Source organism: Cherax quadricarinatus, chromosome 33 (assembly GCF_038502225.1).
Source record: "Cherax quadricarinatus isolate ZL_2023a chromosome 33, ASM3850222v1, whole genome shotgun sequence".
NCBI classification, from domain to species: domain Eukaryota; kingdom Metazoa; phylum Arthropoda; class Malacostraca; order Decapoda; family Parastacidae; genus Cherax; species Cherax quadricarinatus.
The window spans coordinates 36151541-36173989 of NC_091324.1; the positions used below are offsets into that span (position 1 = coordinate 36151541).

The 22449-nt window shown below is 44.0% G+C and overlaps 1 protein-coding gene across 1 annotated transcript in view; it reads right to left on the minus strand.

The window, feature by feature from the left end:
- The window catches only part of LOC128693892 (plasma kallikrein-like), a 64848-nt gene that overhangs the window by 8940 nt on the left and 33459 nt on the right, over positions 1–22449 (minus strand). The window lies entirely within an intron of this gene.

Here is a 22449-nt window from a genome sequence, read left to right on the forward strand (position 1 = left end):
TGATACGATGTTGTAGAAAGTCAGTGAGGTGACTTAGTGACTGATACGATGCTGTAGAAAGTCAGTGAGGTGACTTAGTGACTGATACGATGTGTAGAAAGTCAGTGAGGTGACTTAGTGACTGATACGATGTTGTAGAAAGTCAGTGAGGTGACTTAGTGACTGATACGATGTTGTAGAAAGTCAGTGAGGTGACTTAGTGACTGATACGATGCGTTGTAGAAAAGTCAGTGAGGTGACTTAGTGACTGATACGATGTTGTAGAAAGTCAGTGAGGTGACCTAGTGACTGATACGATGTTGTAGAAAGTCAGTGAGGTGACTTAGTGATGATACGATGTTGTAGAAAGTCAGTGAGGTGACTTAGTGACTGATACGATGTTGTAGAAAGTCAGTGAGGTGACTTAGTGACTGATACGATGTTGTAGAAAGTCAGTGAGGTGACTTAGTGACTGATACGATGTTGTAGAAAGTCAGTGAGGTGACTTAGTGACTGATACGATGTTGTAGAAAGTCAGTGAGGTGACTTAGTGACTGATACGATGTTGTAGAAAGTCAGTGAGCTGACTTAGTGACTGATACGATGTTGTAGAAAGTCAGTGAGCTGACTTAGTGACTGATACGATGTTGTAGAAAGTCAGTGAGGTGACTTAGTGACTGATACGATGTTGTAGAAAGTCAGTGAGGTGACTTAGTGAGGACAGAACAATATTTTGACTTGATAATGTCATTACAGAGATGAGAGAGTGAGAGTAGAAAGTTGTACCAAGAACAGAGTTGTCAGAAGTTAGTTTTCTGAAGAGTGGGATACTTGGTTTTTCACACTGCCCGTTGTGTACTCACTCCTACCCAATTAGAGCCAAACTAGTCCACGGCCGTATCATTGCTACCTACGCTACCTTCATCGGCACTAAACCGCTGTTCAGCAGTAAGAACAGTAATAACACCTGTACCCACGTCTGTTAATAACATCAGTTCCTGTACCCACGTCTGTTAAGAACATCAGTTCCTGTACCCACGTCTGTTAAGAATATCAGTTCCTGTACCCACGTCTGTTAAGAATATCAGTTCCTGTACCCACGTCTGTTAATAACATCAGTTCCTGTACCCACGTCTGTTAAGAACATCAGTTCCTGTACCCACGTCTGTTAAGAATATCAGTTCCTGTACCCACGTCTGTTAATAACATCAGTTCCTGTACCCACGTCTGTTAAGAACATCAGTTCCTGTACCCACGTCTGTTAAGAATATCAGTTCCTGTACCCACGTCTGTTAAGAACATCAGTTCCTGTACCCACGTCTGTTAAGAATATCAGTTCCTGTACCCACGTCTGTTAAGAACATCAGTTCCTGTACCCACGTCTGTTAAGAACATCAGTTCCTGTACCCACGTCTGTTAAGAACATCAGTTCCTGTACCCACGTCTGTTAAGAACATCAGTTCCTGTACCCACGTCTGTTAAGAACATCAGTTCCTGTACCCACGTCTGTTAAGAACATCAGTTCCTGTACCCACGTCTGTTAAGAACATCAGTTCCTGTACCCACGTCTGTTAAGAACATCAGTTCCTGTACCCACGTCTGTTAAGAACATCAGTTCCTGTACCCACGTCTGTTAAGAACATCAGTTCCTGTACCCACGTCTGTTAAGAACATCAGTTCCTGTACCCACGTCTGTTAAGAACATCAGTTCCTGTACCCACGTCTGTTAAGAACATCAGTTCCTGTACCCACGTCTGTTAAGAACATCAGTTCCTGTACCCACGTCTGTTAAGAACATCAGTTCCTGTACCCACGTCTGTTAAGAACATCAGTTCCTGTACCCACGTCTGTTAAGAACATCAGTTCCTGTACCCACGTCTGTTAAGAACATCAGTTCCTGTACCCACGTCTGTTAAGAACATCTATTCCGTACTCCCACGTCTGTTAAGAACATCAGGTCCTGTACCCACGTCTGTTAAGAACATCTCTTCCTGTACCCACGTCTGTTAAGAACATCAGTTCCTGTACCACGTCTGTTAAGAACATCAGTTCCTGTACCCACGTCTGTTAAGAACATCTATTCCTGTACCCACGTCTGTTAAGAACATCAGTTCCTGTACCCACGTCTGTTAAGAACATCTATTCCTGTACCCACGTCTGTTAAGAACATCAGTTCCTGTACCCACGTCTGTTAAGAACATCAGTTCCTGTACCCACGTCTGTTAAGAACATCAGTTCCTGTACCCACGTCTGTTAAGAACATCAGTTCCTGTACCCACGTCTGTTAAGAACATCTATTCCTGTACCCACGTCTGTTAAGAACATCAGTTCCTGTACCCACGTCTGTTAAGAACATCTATTCCTGTACCCACGTCTGTTAAGAACATCAGTTCCTGTACCCACGTCTGTTAAGAACATCAGTTCCTGTACCCACGTCTGTTAAGAACATCTATTCCTGTACCCACGTCTGTTAAGAACATCAGTTCCTGTACCCACGTCTGTTAAGAACATCTATTCCTGTACCCACGTCTGTTAAGAACATCAGTTCCTGTACCCACGTCTGTTAAGAACATCTATTCCACCTACCCACGTCTGTTAAGAACATCAGTTCCTGTACCCACGTCTGTTAAGAACATCAATTCCTGTACCCACGTATGTTAAGAACATCAGTTCCTGTACCCTACCCGTCTGTTAAGAACATCAGTTCCTGTACCCACGTCTGTTAAGAACATCAGTTCCTGTACCCACGTCTGTTAAGGAACATCAGTTCCTGTACCCACGTCTGTTAAGAACATCAGTTCCTGTACCCACGTCTGTTAAGAACATCAGTTCCTGTACCCACGTCTGTTAAGAACATCAGTTCCTGTACCCACGTCTGTTAAGAACATCAGTTCCTGTACCCACGTTTGTTAAGAACATCGTTCCTGTACCCACGTCTGTTAAGAACATCAGTTCCTGTACCCGTCACGTATTGTTAAGAACATCAGTTCCTGTACCCACGTCTGTTAAGAACATCAGTTCCTGTACCCACGTCTGTTAAGAACATCAGTTCCTGTACCCACGTCTGTTAAGAACATCAGTTCCTGTACCCACGTCTGTTAAGAACATCAGTTCCTGTACCCACGTCTGTTAAGAACATCAGTTCCTGTACCCACGTCTGTTAAGAACATCAGTTCCTGTACCCACGTCTGTTAAGAACATCAGTTCCTGTACCCACGTCTGTTAAGAACATCTATTCCTGTACCACGTCTGTTAAGAACATCAGTTCCTGTACCCACGTCTGTTAAGAACATCAGTTCCTGTACCCACGTCTGTTAAGAACATCAGTTCCTGTACCCACGTCTGTTAAGAACATCAGTTCCTGTACCCACGTCTGTTAAGAACATCAGTTCCTGTACCCACGTCTGTTAAGAACATCAGTTCCTGTACCCACGTCTGTTAAGAACATCAGTTCCTGTACCCACGTCTGTTAAGAACATCAGTTCCTGTACCCACGTCTGTTAAGAACATCAGTTCCTGTACCCACGTCTGTTAAGAACATCAGTTCCTGTACCCACGTCTGTTAAGAACATCAGTTCCTGTACCCTACGTCTGTTAAGAACATCAGTTCCTGTACCCACGTCTGTTAAGAACATCTATTCCTGTACCCACGTCTGTTAAGAACATCAGTTCCTGTACCACCCGTCTGTTAAGAACATCAGTTCCTGTACCCACGTCTGTTAAGAACATCAGTTCCTGTACCCACGTCTGTTAAGAACATCAGTTCCTGTACCCACGTCTGTTAAGAACATCAGTTCCTGTACCCACGTCTGTTAAGAACATCAGTTCCTGTACCCACGTCTGTTAAGAACATCAGTTCCTGTACCCACGTCTGTTAAGAACATCTATTCCTGTACCCACGTCTGTTAAGAACATCAGTTCCTGTACCCACGTCTGTTAAGAACATCAGTTCCTGTACCCACGTCTGTTAAGAACATCAGTTCCTGTACCCACGTCTGTTAAGAACATCAGTTCCTGTACCCACGTCTGTTAAGAACATCAGTTCCTGTACCCACGTCTGTTAAGAACATCTATTCCTGTACCCACGTCTGTTAAGAACATCAGTTCCTGTACCCACGTCTGTTAAGAACATCTATTCCTGTACCCACGTCTGTTAAGAACATCAGTTCCTGTACCCACGTCTGTTAAGAACATCAGGTTCCTGTACCCACGTCTGTTAAGAACATCTATTCCTGTACCCACGTCTGTTAAGAACATCAGTTCCTGTACAAACGTCTGTTGAGAACATCTCTTCCTGTTCCCACTTATGTTAAGAACATCAGTTCCTGTACCAACGTCTGTTTAGACCATCAGTTCCTGTACCCACGTCTGTTAAGAACATCAGTTCCTGTACCCACGTCTGTTAAGAACATCAGTTCCTGTACCCACGTTTGTTAAGAACATCAGTTCCTCTGCCCACGTCTGTTAAGAACATCAGTTCCTGTACCCACGTCTGTTAAGAACATCTATTCCTGTACCCACGTCTGTTAAGAACATCAGTTCCTGTACTCCCACGTCTGTTAAGAACATCAGTTCCTGTACCACGTCTGTTAAGAACATCAGTCCTGTACCCCTTGTTAAGACATCAGTCTCCCCTGTTAACCCACGTCCTGTTACCCGTTAAACATCAGTTCCTGTACCCACGTCTGTTAAGACATCGTTCCTGTACCCACGTCTGTTAAGAACATCAGTTCCTGTACCCACGTCTGTTAAGAACATCAGTTCCTGTACCCACGTCTGTTAAGAACATCTCTGTACCCTGTACCTCTACCACGTCTGTTAAGAACATCAGTTCCTGTACCCACGTCTGTTAAGAACATCAGTTCCTGTACCCACGTCTGTTAAGAACATCAGTTCCTGTACCCACGTCTGTTAAGAACATCAGTTCCTGTACCCACGTCTGTTAAGAACATCAGTTCCTGTACCCACGTCTGTTAAGAACATCAGTTCCTGTACCCACGTCTGTTAAGAACATCAGTTCCTGTACCCACGTCTGTTAAGAACATCAGTTCCTGTACCCACGTCTGTTAAGAACATCTATTCCTGTACCCACGTCTGTTAAGAACATCAGTTCCTGTACCCACGTCTGTTAAGAACATCTATTCCTGTACCCACGTCTGTTAAGAACATCAGTTCCTGTACCCACGTCTGTTAAGAACATCAGTTCCTGTACCCACGTCTGTTAAGAACATCAGTTCCTGTACCCACGTCTGTTAAGAACATCAGTTCCTGTACCCACGTCTGTTAAGAACATCTATTCCTGTACCCACGTCTGTTAAGAACATCAGTTCCTGTACCCACGTCTGTTAAGAACATCTATTCCTGTACCCACGTCTGTTAAGAACATCTATTCCTGTTCCCACGTCTGTTAAGAACATCTATTCCTGTACCCACGTCTGTTAAGAACATCAGTTCCTGTACCCACGTCTGTTAAGAACATCTATTCCTGTACCCACGTCTGTTAAGAACATCTATTCCTGTACCCACGTCTGTTAAGAACATCAGTTCCTGTACCCACGTCTGTTAATAACATCAGTTCCTGTACCCACGTCTGTTAATAACATCAGTTCCTGTACCCACGTCTGTTAATAACATCAGTTCCTGTACCATCCGTGATGTAGTTGTGGGTATTTTTCTTATCTTTCACAAAGGCGATGATTGGTTCACAAAAAGCAGCAAGATGGCTGTCAACAAGATGGCTGTCAACAAGATGGCTGTCAACAAGATGGCTGTCAACAAGATGGCTGTCAACAAGATGGCTGTCACCAAGATGGCTGTCAACAAGATGGCTGTCAACAAGATGGCTGTCAACAAGATGGCTGTCAACAAGATGGCTGTCAACATGATGGCTGTCAACAAGATGGCTGTCAACAAGATGGCTGTCAACTACCAACGTTTGGCAGTTGACATCCTACAATACTAGAATGAAAGGTCTCTTGGATTTTCTTCAGACTCCAGGTCCTCAATTAAATTTCTAAATTCACGACGTGTTTTTGACTTTATCCGATTGAAATTTATGATTTCTAAAAGGCAGTTTAATGACATTGTTTAGTAAATATTCCAGGTGGATGATACAGTGGTTCAAGAGACATCAGGATAGTTGAGATCATTTATCAACTGCTCAACTAGGTCAGTATTTTAACCTGCCATAGCTGGTGCTCCGTCTGTTGCAATGTTAACAAGTTTATGCAATGGTAGTTGAGCATTTAATAAGGTTTTAAGTGCTTTTTGATGCCAATACTGTTTGTGGCTCCCTGTAAACTTATCGTTTGTAACATAGAGAACAAATATAGCCAGTTGATACACAGATAACCCGCATATAGAAGAGACGAGGTTACGACGAGGCTCCGGGTTGTTTATGTGTTGTTCCAGTCACGGTATTGTGTCGTATTTTATTTATAGCCAGTTGATGGGATACATTGATTGTCTGTAGATTCAGTGCCAAGCTGAAAGCAACGTAGCTTTGTAGGTCACTGTAGTGAATGAATTTCAATGATGTGGTCTCAGACCGAGCCGGGGGGGCGTTGACCCCCGAAACCGTCTCCAGGTAAACTAAAGGTAAACTTAGTAGTGAGGTGGTACATGGGAATTTGTTCCATTATGTGTGTAAGTTATGAGTTCTCTGAAGCCAGAATTGAAATCACATCACGAGTGACCCCGGTGGCCTGGCCGGCGAAGCTTTCGCTTCACACACGGTAGGTCCGGGTTCGACTCCCGGCGGAGTAGAAACATTTCGACGTGTTTCCGTACACCTGCTGTCCTGTTCACCTAGCAGCAAGTAGGTACCTGGGTGGTAGTCGACCGGTGTGGGTGGCATCCTGGGGGACAAGATTGAGGACTACAACGGAAATAAGACAGACAGTCCTCGATGACTGTCTTAAGTTATCCTCTTATACTCTTCTGTTACTGTTTGTATTTCTGTTTTATACTCTTCTGTTACTGTTTGTATTACTGTTTTATACTCTTCTGTTACTGTTTGTATTTCTGTTTTATACTCTTCTGTTACTGTTTGTATTACTGTTTTATACTCTTCTCTTACTGTTTGTATTTCTGTTTTATACTCTTCTGTTACTGTTTGTATTTCTGTTTTATACTCTTCTGTTACTGTTTGTATTACTGTTTTATACTCTTCTGTTACTGTTTGTATTTCTGTTTTATACTCTTCTGTTACTGTTTGTATTTCTGTTTTATACTCTTCTGTTACTGTTTGTATTACTGTTTTATACTCTTCTGTTACTGTTTGTATTACTGTTTTATACTCTTCTGTTACTGTTTGTATTTCTGTATTATACTCTTCTGTTACTGTTTGTATTTCTGTTTTATACTCTTCTGTTACTGTTTGTATTACTGTTTTATACTCTTCTGTTACTGTTTGTATTTCTGTTTTATACTCTTCTGTTACTGTTTGTATTTCTGTCACATACTCCTCTATTATCTACACTGCCACCAGCATGTAACTTGTGAGTACTGTCACCAGCATGTAACTTGTGAGTACTGTCACCAGCATGTAACTTGTGAGTACTGTCACCAGCATGTAACTTGTGAGTACTGTCACCAGCATGTAACTTGTGAGTACTGTCACCAGCATGTAACTTGTGAGTACTGTCACCAGCATGTTACTTGTGAGTACTGTCACCAGCATGTAACTTGTGAGTACTGTCACCAGCATGTAACTTGTGAGTACTGTCACCAGCATGTAACTTGTGAGTACTGTCACCAGCATGTAACTTGTGAGTACTGTCACCAGCATGTAACTTGTGAGTACTGTCACCAGCATGTAACTTGTGAGTACTGTCACCAGCATGTAACTTGTGAGTACTGTCACCAGCATGTAACTTGTGAGTACTGTCACCAGCATGTAACTTGTGAGTACTGTCACCAGCATGTAACTTGTGAGTACTGTCACCAGCATGTAACTTGTGAGTACTGTCACCAGCATGTAACTTGTGAGTACTGTCACCAGCATGTAACTTGTGAGTACTGTCACCAGCATGTAACTTGTGAGTACTGTCACCAGCATGTAACTTGTGAGTACTGTCACCAGCACGTAACTTGTGAGTACTGTCACCAGCATGTAACTTGTGAGTACTGTCACCAGCATGTAACTTGTGAGTACTGTCACCAGCATGTAACTTGTGAGTACTGTCACCAGCATGTAACTTGTGAGTACTGTCACCAGCATGTAACTTGTGAGTACTGTCACCAGCATGTAACTTGTGAGTACTGTCACCAGCATGTAACTTGTGAGTACTGTCACCAGCATGTAACTTGTGAGTACTGTCACCAGCATGTAACTTGTGAGTACTGTCACCAGCATGTAACTTGTGAGTACTGTCACCAGCATGTAACTTGTGAGTACTGTCACCAGCATGTTACTTGTGAGTACTGTCACCAGCATGTAACTTGTGAGTACTGTCACCAGCATGTTACTTGTGAGTACTGTCACCAGCATGTAACTTGTGAGTACTGTCACCAGCATGTAACTTGTGAGTACTGTCACCAGCATGTAACTTGTGAGTACTGTCACCAGCATGTAACTTGTGAGTACTGTCACCAGCATGTAACTTGTGAGTACTGTCACCAGCATGTAACTTGTGAGTACTGTCACCAGCATGTAACTTGTGAGTACTGTCACCAGCATGTAACTTGTGAGTACTGTCACCAGCATGTAACTTGTGAGTACTGTCACCAGCATGTAACTTGTGAGTACTGTCACCAGCATGTAACTTGTGAGTACTGTCACCAGCATGTAACTTGTGAGTACTGTCACCAGCATGTAACTTGTGAGTACTGTCACCAGCATGTAACTTGTGAGTACTGTCACCAGCATGTAACTTGTGAGTACTGTCACCAGCATGTAACTTGTGAGTACTGTCACCAGCATGTAACTTGTGAGTACTGTCACCAGCATGTAACTTGTGAGTACTGTCACCAGCATGTAACTTGTGAGTACTGTCACCAGCATGTAACTTGTGAGTACTGTCACCAGCATGTAACTTGTGAGTACTGTCACCAGCATGTAACTTGTGAGTACTGTCACCAGCATGTAACTTGTGAGTACTGTCACCAGCATGTAACTTGTGAGTACTGTCACCAGCATGTAACTTGTGAGTACTGTCACCAGCATGTCACCAGCATGTAACTTGTGAGTACTGTCACCAGCATGTAACTTGTGAGTACTGTCACCAGCATGTAACTTGTGAGTACTGTCACCAGCATGTAACTTGTGAGTACTGTCACCAGCATGTTACTTGTGAGTACTGTCACCAGCATGTAACTTGTGAGTACTGTCACCAGCATGTAACTTGTGAGTACTGTCAGCATCATGTAACTTGTGAGTACTGTCACCAGCATGTTACTTGTGAGTACTGTCACCAGCATGTTACTTGTGAGTACTGTCACCAGCATGTAACTTGTGAGTACTGTCACCAGCATGTAACTTGTGAGTACTGTCACCAGCATGTTACTTGTGAGTACTGTCACCAGCATGTAACTTGTGAGTACTGTCACCAGCATGTAACTTGTGAGTACTGTCACCAGCATGTTACTTGTGAGTACTGTCACCAGCATGTAACTTGTGAGTACTGTCACCAGCATGTAACTTGTGAGTACTGTCACCAGCATGTTACTTGTGAGTACTGTCACCAGCATGTAACTTGTGAGTACTGTCACCAGCATGTAACTTGTGAGTACTGTCACCAGCATGTAACTTGTGAGTACTGTCACCAGCATGTAACTTGTGAGTACTGTCACCAGCATGTAACTTGTGAGTACTGTCACCAGCATGTAACTTGTGAGTACTGTCACCAGCATGTAACTTGTGAGTACTGTCACCAGCATGTAACTTGTGAGTACTGTCACCAGCATGTAACTTGTGAGTACTGTCACCAGCATGTAACTTGTGAGTACTGTCACCAGCATGTAACTTGTGAGTACTGTCACCAGCATGTAACTTGTGAGTACTGTCACCAGCATGTAACTTGTGAGTACTGTCACCAGCATGTAACTTGTGAGTACTGTCACCAGCATGTAACTTGTGAGTACTGTCACAGCATGTAACTTGTGAGTACTGTCACCAGCATGTAACTTGTGAGTACTGTCACCAGCATGTTACTTGTAACTGTTGTGAGTACTGTCACCAGCATGTAACTTGTGAGTACTGTCACCAGCATGTAACTTGTGAGTACTGTCACCAGCATGACTTGTGAGTACTGTCACCAGCATGTAACTTGTGAGTACTGTCACCAGCATGTAACTTGTGAGTACTGTCACCAGCAGGTAACTTGTGAGTACTGTCACCAGCATGTCACCAGCATGTAACTTGTGAGTACTGTCACCAGCATGTAACTTGTGAGTACTGTCACCAGCATGTAACTTGTGAGTACTGTCACCAGCATGTAACTTGTGAGTACTGTCACCAGCATGTAACTTGTGAGTACTGTCACCAGCATGTAACTTGTGAGTACTGTCACCAGCATGTAACTTGTGAGTACTGTCACCAGCATGTAACTTGTGAGTACTGTCACCAGCATGTAACTTGTGAGTACTGTCACCAGCATGTAACTTGTGAGTACTGTCACCAGCATGTAACTTGTGAGTACTGTCACCAGCATGTAACTTGTGAGTACTGTCACCAGCATGTAACTTGTGAGTACTGTCACCAGCATGTAACTTGTGAGTACTGTCACCAGCATGTAACTTGTGAGTACTGTCACCAGCATGTAACTTGTGAGTACTGTCACCAGCATGTAACTTGTGAGTACTGTCACCAGCATGTAACTTGTGAGTACTGTCACCAGCATGTAACTTGTGAGTACTGTCACCAGCATGTAACTTGTGAGTACTGTCACCAGCATGTAACTTGTGAGTACTGTCACCAGCATGTAACTTGTGAGTACTGTCACCAGCATGTAACTTGTGAGTACTGTCACCAGCATGTAACTTGTGAGTACTGTCACCAGCATGTAACTTGTGAGTACTGTCACCAGCATGTAACTTGTGAGTACTGTCACCAGCATGTAACTTGTGAGTACTGTCACCAGCATGTAACTTGTGAGTACTGTCACCAGCATGTAACTTGTGAGTACTGTCACCAGCATGTAACTTGTGAGTACTGTCACCAGCATGTAACTTGTGAGTACTGTCACCAGCATGTAACTTGTGAGTACTGTCACCAGCATGTAACTTGTGAGTACTGTCACCAGCATGTAACTTGTGAGTACTGTCACCAGCATGTAACTTGTGAGTACTGTCACCAGCATGTAACTTGTGAGTACTGTCACCAGCATGTAACTTGTGAGTACTGTCACCAGCATGTAACTTGTGAGTACTGTCACCAGCATGTAACTTGTGAGTACTGTCACCAGCATGTAACTTGTGAGTACTGTCACCAGCATGTAACTTGTGAGTACTGTCACCAGCATGTAACTTGTGAGTACTGTCACCAGCATGTAACTTGTGAGTACTGTCACCAGCATGTAACTTGTGAGTACTGTCACCAGCATGTAACTTGTGAGTACTGTCACCATCATGTAACTTGTGAGTACTGTCACCAGCATGTACTTGTGAGTACTGTCACCAGCATGTAACTTGTGAGTACTGTCACCAGCATGTAACTTGTGAGTACTGTCACCAGCATGTAACTTGTGAGTACTGTCACCAGCATGTAACTTGTGAGTACTGTCACCAGCATGTTACTTGTGAGTACTGTCACCAGCATGTAACTTGTGAGTACTGTCACCAGCATGTAACTTGTGAGTACTGTCACCAGCATGTAACTTGTGAGTACTGTCACCAGCATGTAACTTGTGAGTACTGTCACCAGCATGTAACTTGTGAGTACTGTCACCAGCATGTAACTTGTGAGTACTGTCACCAGCATGTAACTTGTGAGTACTGTCACCAGCAACTTGGGAGGACTGTCACCAGCATGTAACTTGTGAGTACTGTCACCAGCATGTAACTTGTGAGTACTGTCACCAGCATGTAACTTGTGAGTACTGTCACCAGCATGTAACTTGTGAGTACTGTCACCAGCATGTAACTTGTGAGTACTGTCACCAGCAACTTGTGAGTACTGTCACCAGCATGTAACTTGTGAGTACTGTCACCAGCATGTAACTTGTGAGTACTGTCACCAGCATGTAACTTGTGAGTACTGTCACCAGCATGTAACTTGTGAGTACTGTCACCAGCATGTAACTTGTGAGTACTGTCACCAGCATGTAACTTGTGAGTACTGTCACCAGCATGTAACTTGTGAGTACTGTCACCAGCATGTAACTTGTGAGTACTGTCACCAGCATGTAACTTGTGAGTACTGTCACCAGCATGTAACTTGTGAGTACTGTCACCAGCATGTAACTTGTGAGTACTGTCACCAGCATGTAACTTGTGAGTACTGTCACCAGCATGTAACTTGTGAGTACTGTCACCAGCATGTAACTTGTGAGTACTGTCACCAGCATGTAACTTGTGAGTACTGTCACCAGCATGTAACTTGTGAGTACTGTCACCAGCATGTAACTTGTGAGTACTGTCACCAGCATGTAACTTGTGAGTACTGTCACCAGCATGTAACTTGTGAGTACTGTCACCAGCATGTAACTTGTGAGTACTGTCACCAGCACTTGTGAGTACTGTCACCAGCATGTAACTTGAGTACTGTCACCAGCATGTAACTTGTGAGTACTGTCACCAGCATGTAACTTGTGAGTACTGTCACCAGCATGTAACTTGTGAGTACTGTCACCAGCATGTAACTTGTGAGTACTGTCACCAGCATGTAACTTGTGAGTACTGTCACCAGCATGTAACTTGTGAGTACTGTCACCAGCATGTAACTTGTGAGTACTGTCACCAGCATGTAACTTGTGAGTACTGTCACCAGCATGTAACTTGTGAGTACTGTCACCAGCATGTCACCAGCATGTAATGTAACTTGTGAGTACTGTCACCAGCATGTAACTTGTGAGTACTGTCACCAGCATGTAACTTGTGAGTACTGTCACCAGCATGTAACTTGTGAGTACTGTCACCAGCATGTAACTTGTGAGTACTGTCACCAGCATGTAACTTGTGAGTACTGTCACCAGCATGTAACTTGTGAGTACTGTCACCAGCATGTAACTTGTGAGTACTGTCACCAGCATGTAACTTGTGAGTACTGTCACCAGCATGTAACTTGTGAGTACTGCCACCAGCATGTAACTTGTGAGTACTGTCACCAGCATGTAACTTGTGAGTACTGTCACCAGCATGTAACTTGTGAGTACTGTCACCAGCATGTAACTTGTGAGTACTGTCACCAGCATGTAACTTGTGAGTACTGTCACCAGCATGTAACTTGGGAGTACTGTCTCCAGCACTGTAACTTGTGAGTACTGCCACCAGCATGTAACTTGTGAGTACTGTCACCAGCATGTAACTTGTGAGTACTGTCACCAGCATGTAACTTGTGAGTACTGTCACCAGCATGTAACTTGTGAGTACTGTCACCAGCATGTAACTTGTGAGTACTGTCACCAGCATGTAACTTGTGAGTACTGTCACCAGCATGTAACTTGTGAGTACTGTCACCAGCATGTAACTTGTGAGTACTGTCACCAGCATGAAACTTGAGAGTACTGTCACCAGCATGAAACTTGTGAGTACTGTCACCAGCATGTAACTTGTGAGTACTGTCACCAGCATGTAACTTGTGAGTACTGTCACCAGCATGTAACTTGTGAGTACTGTCACCAGCATGTAACTTGTGAGTACTGTCACCAGCATGTAACTTGTGAGTACTGTCACCAGCATGTAACTTGTGAGTACTGTCACCAGCATGTAACTTGTGAGTACTGTCACCAGCATGTAACTTGTGAGTACTGTCACCAGCATGTAACTTGTGAGTACTGTCACCAGCATGTAACTTGTGAGTACTGTCACCAGCATGTAACTTGTGAGTACTGTCACCAGCATGTAACTTGTGAGTACTGTCACCAGCATGTAACTTGTGAGTACTGTCACCAGCATGTAACTTGTGAGTACTGTCACCAGCATGTAACTTGTGAGTACTGTCACCAGCATGTAACTTGTGAGTACTGTCACCAGCATGTAACTTGTGAGTACTGTCACCAGCATGTAACTTGTGAGTACTGTCACCAGCATGTAACTTGTGAGTACTGTCACCAGCATGTAACTTGTGAGTACTGTCACCAGCATGTAACTTGTGAGTACTGTCACCAGCATGTTACTTGTGAGTACTGTCACCAGCACTGTCACCAGCAACTTGTGAGTACTGTCACCAGCATGTAACTTGTGAGTACTGTCACCAGCATGTAACTTGTGAGTACTGTCACCAGCATGTTACTTGTGAGTACTGTCACCAGCATGTAACTTGTGAGTACTGTCACCAGCATGTAACTTGTGAGTACTGTCACCAGCATGTAACTTGTGAGTACTGTCACCAGCATGTGAGTACTTGTGAGTACTGTCACCAGCATGTAACTTGTGAGTACTGTCACCAGCATGTAACTTGTGAGTACTGTCACCAGCATGTAACTTGTGAGTACTGTCACCAGCATGTAACTTGTGAGTACTGTCACCAGCATGTAACTTGTGAGTACTGTCACCAGCATGTAACTTGTGAGTACTGTCACCAGCATGTAACTTGTGAGTACTGTCACCAGCATGTAACTTGTGAGTACTGTCACCAGCATGTAACTTGTGAGTACTGTCACCAGCATGTAACTTGTGAGTACTGTCACCAGCATGTAACTTGTGAGTACTGTCACCAGCATGTAACTTGTGAGTACTGTCACCAGCATGTAACTTGTGAGTACTGTCACCAGCATGTAACTTGTGAGTAACTTGTGAGTACTGTCACCAGCATGTAACTTGTGAGTACTGTCACCAGCATGTAACTTGTGAGTACTGTCACCAGCATGTAACTTGTGAGTACTGTCACCAGCATGTAACTTGTGAGTACTGTCACCAGCATGTAACTTGTGAGTACTGTCACCAGCATGTAGTACTTGTGTGAGTACTGTCACCAGCATGTAACTTGTGAGTACTGTCACCAGCATGTAACTTGTGAGTACTGTCACCAGCATGTAACTTGTGAGTACTGTCACCAGCATGTAACTTGTGAGTACTGTCACCAGCATGTAACTTGTGAGTACTGTCACCAGCATGTAACTTGTGAGTACTGTCACCAGCATGTAACTTGTGAGTACTGTCACCAGCATGTAACTTGTGAGTACTGTCACCAGCATGTAACTTGTGAGTACTGTCACCAGCATGTAACTTGTGAGTACTGTCACCAGCATGTAACTTGTGAGTACTGTCACCAGCATGTAACTTGTGAGTACTGTCACCAGCATGTAACTTGTGAGTACTCTCACCAGCATGTAACTTGTGAGTACTGTCACCAGCATGTAACTTGTGAGTACTGTCACCAGCATGTAACTTGTGAGTACTGTGAGTACTGTCACCAGCATGTAACTTGTGAGTACTGCCACCAGCATGTAACTTGTGAGTACTGTCACCAGCATGTAACTTGTGAGTACTGTCACCAGCATGTAACTTGTGAGTACTGTCACCAGCATGTAACTTGTGAGTACTGTCACCAGCATGTCACCAGCAACTTGTGAGTACTGTCACCAGCATGTAACTTGTGAGTACTGTCACCAGCATGTAACTTGTGAGTACTGTCACAGCAGCTTGTGAGTATGTCACCAGCATGTAACACCAGCAACTTGTGAGTACTGTCACCAGCATGTAACTTGTGAGTACTGTCACCAGCATGTAACTTGTGAGTACTGTCACCAGCATGTAACTTGTGAGTACTGTCACCAGCATGTAACTTGTGAGTACTGTCACCAGCATGTAACTTGTGAGTACTGTCACCAGCATGTAACTTGTGAGTACTGTCACCAGCATGTAACTTGTGAGTACTGTCACCAGCATGTAACTTGTGAGTACTGTCACCAGCATGTAACTTGTGAGTACTGTCACCAGCATGTAACTTGTGAGTACTGTCACCAGCATGTAACTTGTGAGTACTGTCACCAGCATGTAACTTGTGAGTACTGTCACCAGCATGTAACTTGTGAGTACTGTCACCAGCATGTAACTTGTGAGTACTGTCACCAGCATGTAACTTGTGAGTACTGTCACCAGCATGTAACTTGTGAGTACTGTCACCAGCATGTAACTTGTGAGTACTGTCAGCATGTAACTTGTGAGTACTGTCACCAGCATGTAACTTGTGAGTACTGTCACCAGCATGTAACTTGTGAGTACTGTCACCAGCATGTAACTTGTGAGTACTGTCACCAGCATGTAACTTGTGAGTACTGTCACCAGCATGTAACTTGTGAGTACTGTCACCAGCATGTAACTTGTGAGTACTGCCACCAGCAACTTGTGAGTACTGTCACCAGCATGTTACTTGTGAGTACTGTCACCAGCATGTAACTTGTGAGTACTATCACCAGCATGTAACTTGTGAGTACTGTCACCAGCATGTAACTTGTGAGTACTGTCACCAGCATGTAACATGTGAGTACTGTCACCAGCATGTAACTTGTGAGTACTGTCACCAGCATGTAACTTGTGAGTACTGTCACCAGCATGTAACTTGTGAGTACTGTCACCAGCATGTAACTTGTGAGTACTGTCACCAGCATGTAACTTGTGAGTACTGTCACCAGCATGTAACTTGTGAGTACTGTCACCAGCATGTAACTTGTGAGTACTGTCACCAGCATGTAACTTGTGAGTACTGTCACCAGCATGTAACTTGTGAGTACTGTCACCAGCATGTAACTTGTGAGTACTGTCACCAGCATGTAACTTGTGAGTACTGTCACCAGCATGTAACTTGTGAGTACTGTCACCAGCATGTAACTTGTGAGTACTGTCACCAGCATGTAACTTGTGAGTACTGTCACCAGCATGTAACTTGTGAGTACTGTCACCAGCATGTAACTTGTGAGTACTGTCACCAGCATGTAACTTGTGAGTACTGTCACCAGCATGTAACTTGTGAGTACTGTCACCAGCATGTAACTTGTGAGTACTGTCACCAGCATGTAACTTGTGAGTACTGTCACCAGCATGTAACTTGTGAGTACTGTCACCAGCATGTAACTTGTGAGTACTGTCACCAGCATGTAACTTGTGAGTACTGTCACCAGCATGTAACTTGTGAGTACTGTCACCAGCATGTAACTTGTGAGTACTGTCACCAGCATGTAACTTGTGAGTACTGTCACCAGCATGTAACTTGTGAGTACTGTCACCAGCATGTAACTTGTGAGTACTGTCACCAGCATGTAACTTGTGAGTACTGTCACCAGCATGTAACTTGTGAGTACTGTCACCAGCATGTAACTTGTGAGTACTGTCACCAGCATGTAACTTGTGAGTACTGTCACCAGCATGTAACTTGTGAGTACTGTCACCAGCATGTAACTTGTGAGTACTGTCACCAGCATGTAACTTGTGAGTACTGTCACCAGCATGTAACTTGTGAGTACTGTCACCAGCATGTAACTTGTGAGTACTGTCACCAGCATGTAACTTGTGAGTACTGTCACCAGCATGTAACTTGTGAGTACTGTCACCAGCATGTAACTTGTGAGTACTGTCACCAGCATGTAACTTGTGAGTACTGTCACCAGCATGTAACTTGTGAGTACTGTCACCAGCATGTAACTTGTGAGTACTGTCACCAGCATGTAACTTGTGAGTACTGTCACCAGCATGTAACTTGTGAGTACTGTCACCAGCATGTAACTTGTGAGTACTGTCACCAGCATGTAACTTGTGAGTACTGTCACCAGCATGTAACTTGTGAGTACTGTCACCAGCATGTAACTTGTGAGTACTGTCACCAGCATGTAACTTGTGAGTACTGTCACCAGCATGTAACTTGTGAGTACTGTCACCAGCATGTAACTTGTGAGTACTGTCACCAGCATGTAACACCAGCATGTAACTTGTGAGTACTGTCACCAGCATGTAACTTGTGAGTACTGTCACCAGCATGTAACTTGTGAGTACTGTCACCAGCATGTAACTTGTGAGTACTGTCACCAGCATGTAACTTGTGAGTACTGTCACAGCATGTAACTTGTGAGTACTGTCACCAGCATGTAACTTGTGAGTACTGTCACCAGCATGTAACTTGTGAGTACTGTCACCAGCATGTAACTTGTGAGTACTGTCACCAGCATGTAACTTGTGAGTACTGTCACCAGCATGTAACTTGTGAGTACTGTCACCAGCATGTAACTTGTGAGTACTGTCACCAGCATGTAACTTGTGAGTACTGTCACCAGCATGTAACTTGTGAGTACTGTCACCAGCATGTAACTTGTGAGTACTGTCACCAGCATGTAACTTGTGAGTACTGTCACCAGCATGTAACTTGTGAGTACTGTCACCAGCATGTAACTTGTGAGTACTGTCACCAGCATGTAACTTGTGAGTACTGTCACCAGCATGTAACTTGTGAGTACTGTCACCAGCATGTAACTTGTGAGTACTGTCACCAGCATGTAACTTGTGAGTACTGTCACCAGCATGTAACTTGTGAGTACTGTCACCAGCATGTAACACTGTCACCAGCATGTAACTTGTGAGTACTGTCACCAGCATGTAACTTGTGAGTACTGTCACCAGCATGTAACTTGTGAGTACTGTCACCAGCATGTAACTTGTGAGTACTGTCACCAGCATGTCACCAGCAACTTGTGAGTACTGTCACCAGCATGTAACTTGTGAGTACTGTCACCAGCATGTAACTTGTGAGTACTGTCACCAGCATGTAACTTGTGAGTACTGTCACCAGCATGTAACTTGTGAGTACTGTCACCAGCATGTAACTTGTGAGTACTGTCACCAGCATGTAACTTGTGAGTACTGTCACCAGCATGTAACTTGTGAGTACTGTCACCAGCATGTAACTTGTGAGTACTGTCACCAGCATGTAACTTGTGAGTACTGTCACCATGCACTGTCACCAGCAACTTGTGAGTACTGTCACCAGCATGTAACTTGTGAGTACTGTCACCAGCATGTAACTTGTGAGTACTGTCACCAGCATGTAACTTGTGAGTACTGTCACCAGCATGTAACTTGTGAGTACTGTCACCAGCATGTAACTTGTGAGTACTGTCACCAGCATGTAACTTGTGAGTACTGTCACCAGCATGTAACTTGTGAGTACTGTCACCAGCATGTAACTTGTGAGTACTGTCACCAGCATGTAACTTGTGAGTACTGTCACCAGCATGTAACTTGTGAGTACTGTCACCAGCATGTAACTTGTGAGTACTGTCACCAGCATGTAACTTGTGAGTACTGTCACCAGCATGTAACTTGTGAGTACTGTCACCAGCATGTAACTTGTGAGTACTGTCACCAGCATGTAACTTGTGAGTACTGTCACCAGCATGTAACTTGTGAGTACTGTCACCAGCATGTAACTTGTGAGTACTGTCACCAGCATGTAACTTGTGAGTACTGTCACCAGCATGTAACTTGTGAGTACTGTCACCAGCATGTAACTTGTGTACTGTACTGTCTTGTGAGTACTGTCCCAGCATGTAACTTGTGAGTACTGTCACCAGCATGTAACTTGTGAGTACTGTCACCAGCATGTTACTTGTGAGTACTGTCACCAGCATGTAACTTGTGAGTACTGTCACCAGCAGGTAACTTGTGAGTACTATCACCAGCATGTAACTTGTGAGTACTGTCACCAGCATGTAACTTGTGAGTACTGTCACCAGCATGTAACTTGTGTGTACTGTCACCAGCATGTAACTTGTGAGTACTTCCACCAGCATGTAACTTGTGAGTACTGTCACCAGCATGTTACTTGTGAGTACTGTCACCAGCATGTAACTTGTGAGTACTGTCACCAGCATGTAACTTGTGAGTACTGTCACCAGCATGTAACTTGTGAGTACTGTCACCAGCATGTAACTTGTGAGTACTGTCACCAGCATGTAACTTGTGAGTACTGTCACCAGCATGTAACTTGTGAGTACTGTCACCAGCATGTAACTTGTGAGTACTGTCACCAGCATGTAACTTGTGAGTACTGTCACCAGCATGTAACTTGTGAGTACTGTCACCAGCATGTGAGTACTTGTGAGTACTGTCACCAGCATGTAACTTGTGAGTACTGTCACCAGCATGTAACTTGTGAGTACTGTCACCAGCATGTAACTTGTGAGTACTGTCACCAGCATGTCACCACTTGTGAGTACTGTCACCAGCATGTAACTTGTGAGTACTGTCACCAGCATGTAGTACTTGTGAGTACTGTCACCAGCATGTAACTTGTGAGTACTACTGTCACCAGCATGTAACTTGTGAGTACTGTCACCAGCATGTAACTTGTGAGTACTGTCACCAGAATGTAACTTGTGAGTACTGTCACCAGCATGTAACTTGTGAGTACTGTCACCAGCATGTAACTTGTGAGTACTGTCACCAGCATGTAACTTGTGAGTACTGTCACCAGCATGTAACTTGTGAGTACTGTCACCAGCATGTAACTTGTGAGTACTGTCACCAGCATGTAACTTGTGAGTACTGTCACCAGCATGTAACTTGTGAGTACTGTCACCAGCATGTAACTTGTGAGTACTGTCACCAGCATGTAACTTGTGAGTACTGTCACCAGCATGTAACTTGTGAGTACTGTCACCAGCATGTAACTTGTGAGTACTGTCACCAGCATGTAACTTGTGAGTACTGTCACCAGCATGTAACTTGTGAGTACTGTCACCAGCATGTACTGTCACCAGCATGTAACTTGTGAGTACTGTCACCAGCATGTAACTTGTGAGTACTGTCACCAGCATGTAACTTGTGAGTACTGTCACCAGCATGTAACTTGTGAGTACTGTCACCAGCATGTCACCAGCAACTTGTGAGTACTGTCACCAGCATGTAACTTGTGAGTACTGTCACCAGCATGTAACTTGTGAGTACTGTCACCAGCATGTAACTTGTGAGTACTGTCACCAGCATGTAACTTGTGAGTACTGTCACCAGCATGTAACTTGTGAGTACTGTCACCAGCATGTAACTTGTGAGTACTGTCACCAGCATGTAACTTGTGAGTACTGTCACCAGCTTGTAACTTGTGAGTACTGTCACCAGCATGTCACCAGCTTGTGAGTAACTTGTGAGTACTGTCACCAGCATGTAACTTGTGAGTACTGTCACCAGCATGTAACTTGTGAGTACTGTCACCAGCATGTAACTTGTGAGTACTGTCACCAGCATGTAACTTGTGAGTACTGTCACCAGCATGTAACTTGTGAGTACTGTCACCAGCATGTAACTTGTGAGTACTGTCACCAGCATGTTAACTTGTGAGTACTGTCACCAGCATGTAACTTGTGAGTACTGTCACCAGCATGTAACTTGTGAGTACTGTCACCAGCATGTAACTTGTGAGTACTGTCACCAGCATGTAACTTGTGAGTACTGTCACCAGCATGTAACTTGTGAGTACTGTCACCAGCATGTAACTTGTGAGTACTGTCACCAGCATGTAACTTGTGAGTACTGTCACCAGCATGTAACTTGTGAGTACTGTCACCAGCATGTAACTTGTGAGTACTGTCACCAGCATGTAACTTGTGAGTACTGTCACCAGCATGTAACTTGTGAGTACTGTCACCAGCATGTAACTTGTGAGTACTGTCACCAGCATGTAACTTGTGAGTACTGTCACCAGCATGTAACTTGTGAGTACTGTCACCAGCATGTAACTTGTGTGTACTGTCACCAGCATGTAACTTGTGAGTACTGTCACCAGCATGTAACTTGTGAGTACTGTCACCAGCATGTAACTTGTGAGTACTGTCACCAGCATGTAACTTGTAAGTACTGTCACCAGCATGTAACTTGTAAGTACTGTCACCAGCATGTAACTTGTAAGTACTGTCACCAGCAGGTAACTTGTGAGTACTGTCACCAGCATGTAACTTGTAAGTACTGTCACCAGCATGTAACTTGTAAGTACTGTCACCAGCATGTAACTTGTAAGTACTGTCACCAGCATGTAACTTGTGAGTACTGTCACCAGCATGTAACTTGTGAGTACTGTCACCAGCATGTAACTTGTGAGTACTGTCACCAGCATGTAACTTGTGAGTACTGTCACCAGCATGTAACTTGTGTGTACTGTCACCAGCATGTAACTTGTGAGTACTGTCACCAGCATGTAACTTGTGAGTACTGTCACCAGCATGTAACTTGTGAGTACTGTCACCAGCATGTAACTTGTGAGTACTGTCACCAGCATGTAACTTGTGAGTACTGTCACCAGCATGTAACTTGTGAGTACTGTCACCAGCATGTAACTTGTGAGTACTGTCACCAGCATGTAACTTGTGAGTACTGTCACCAGCATGT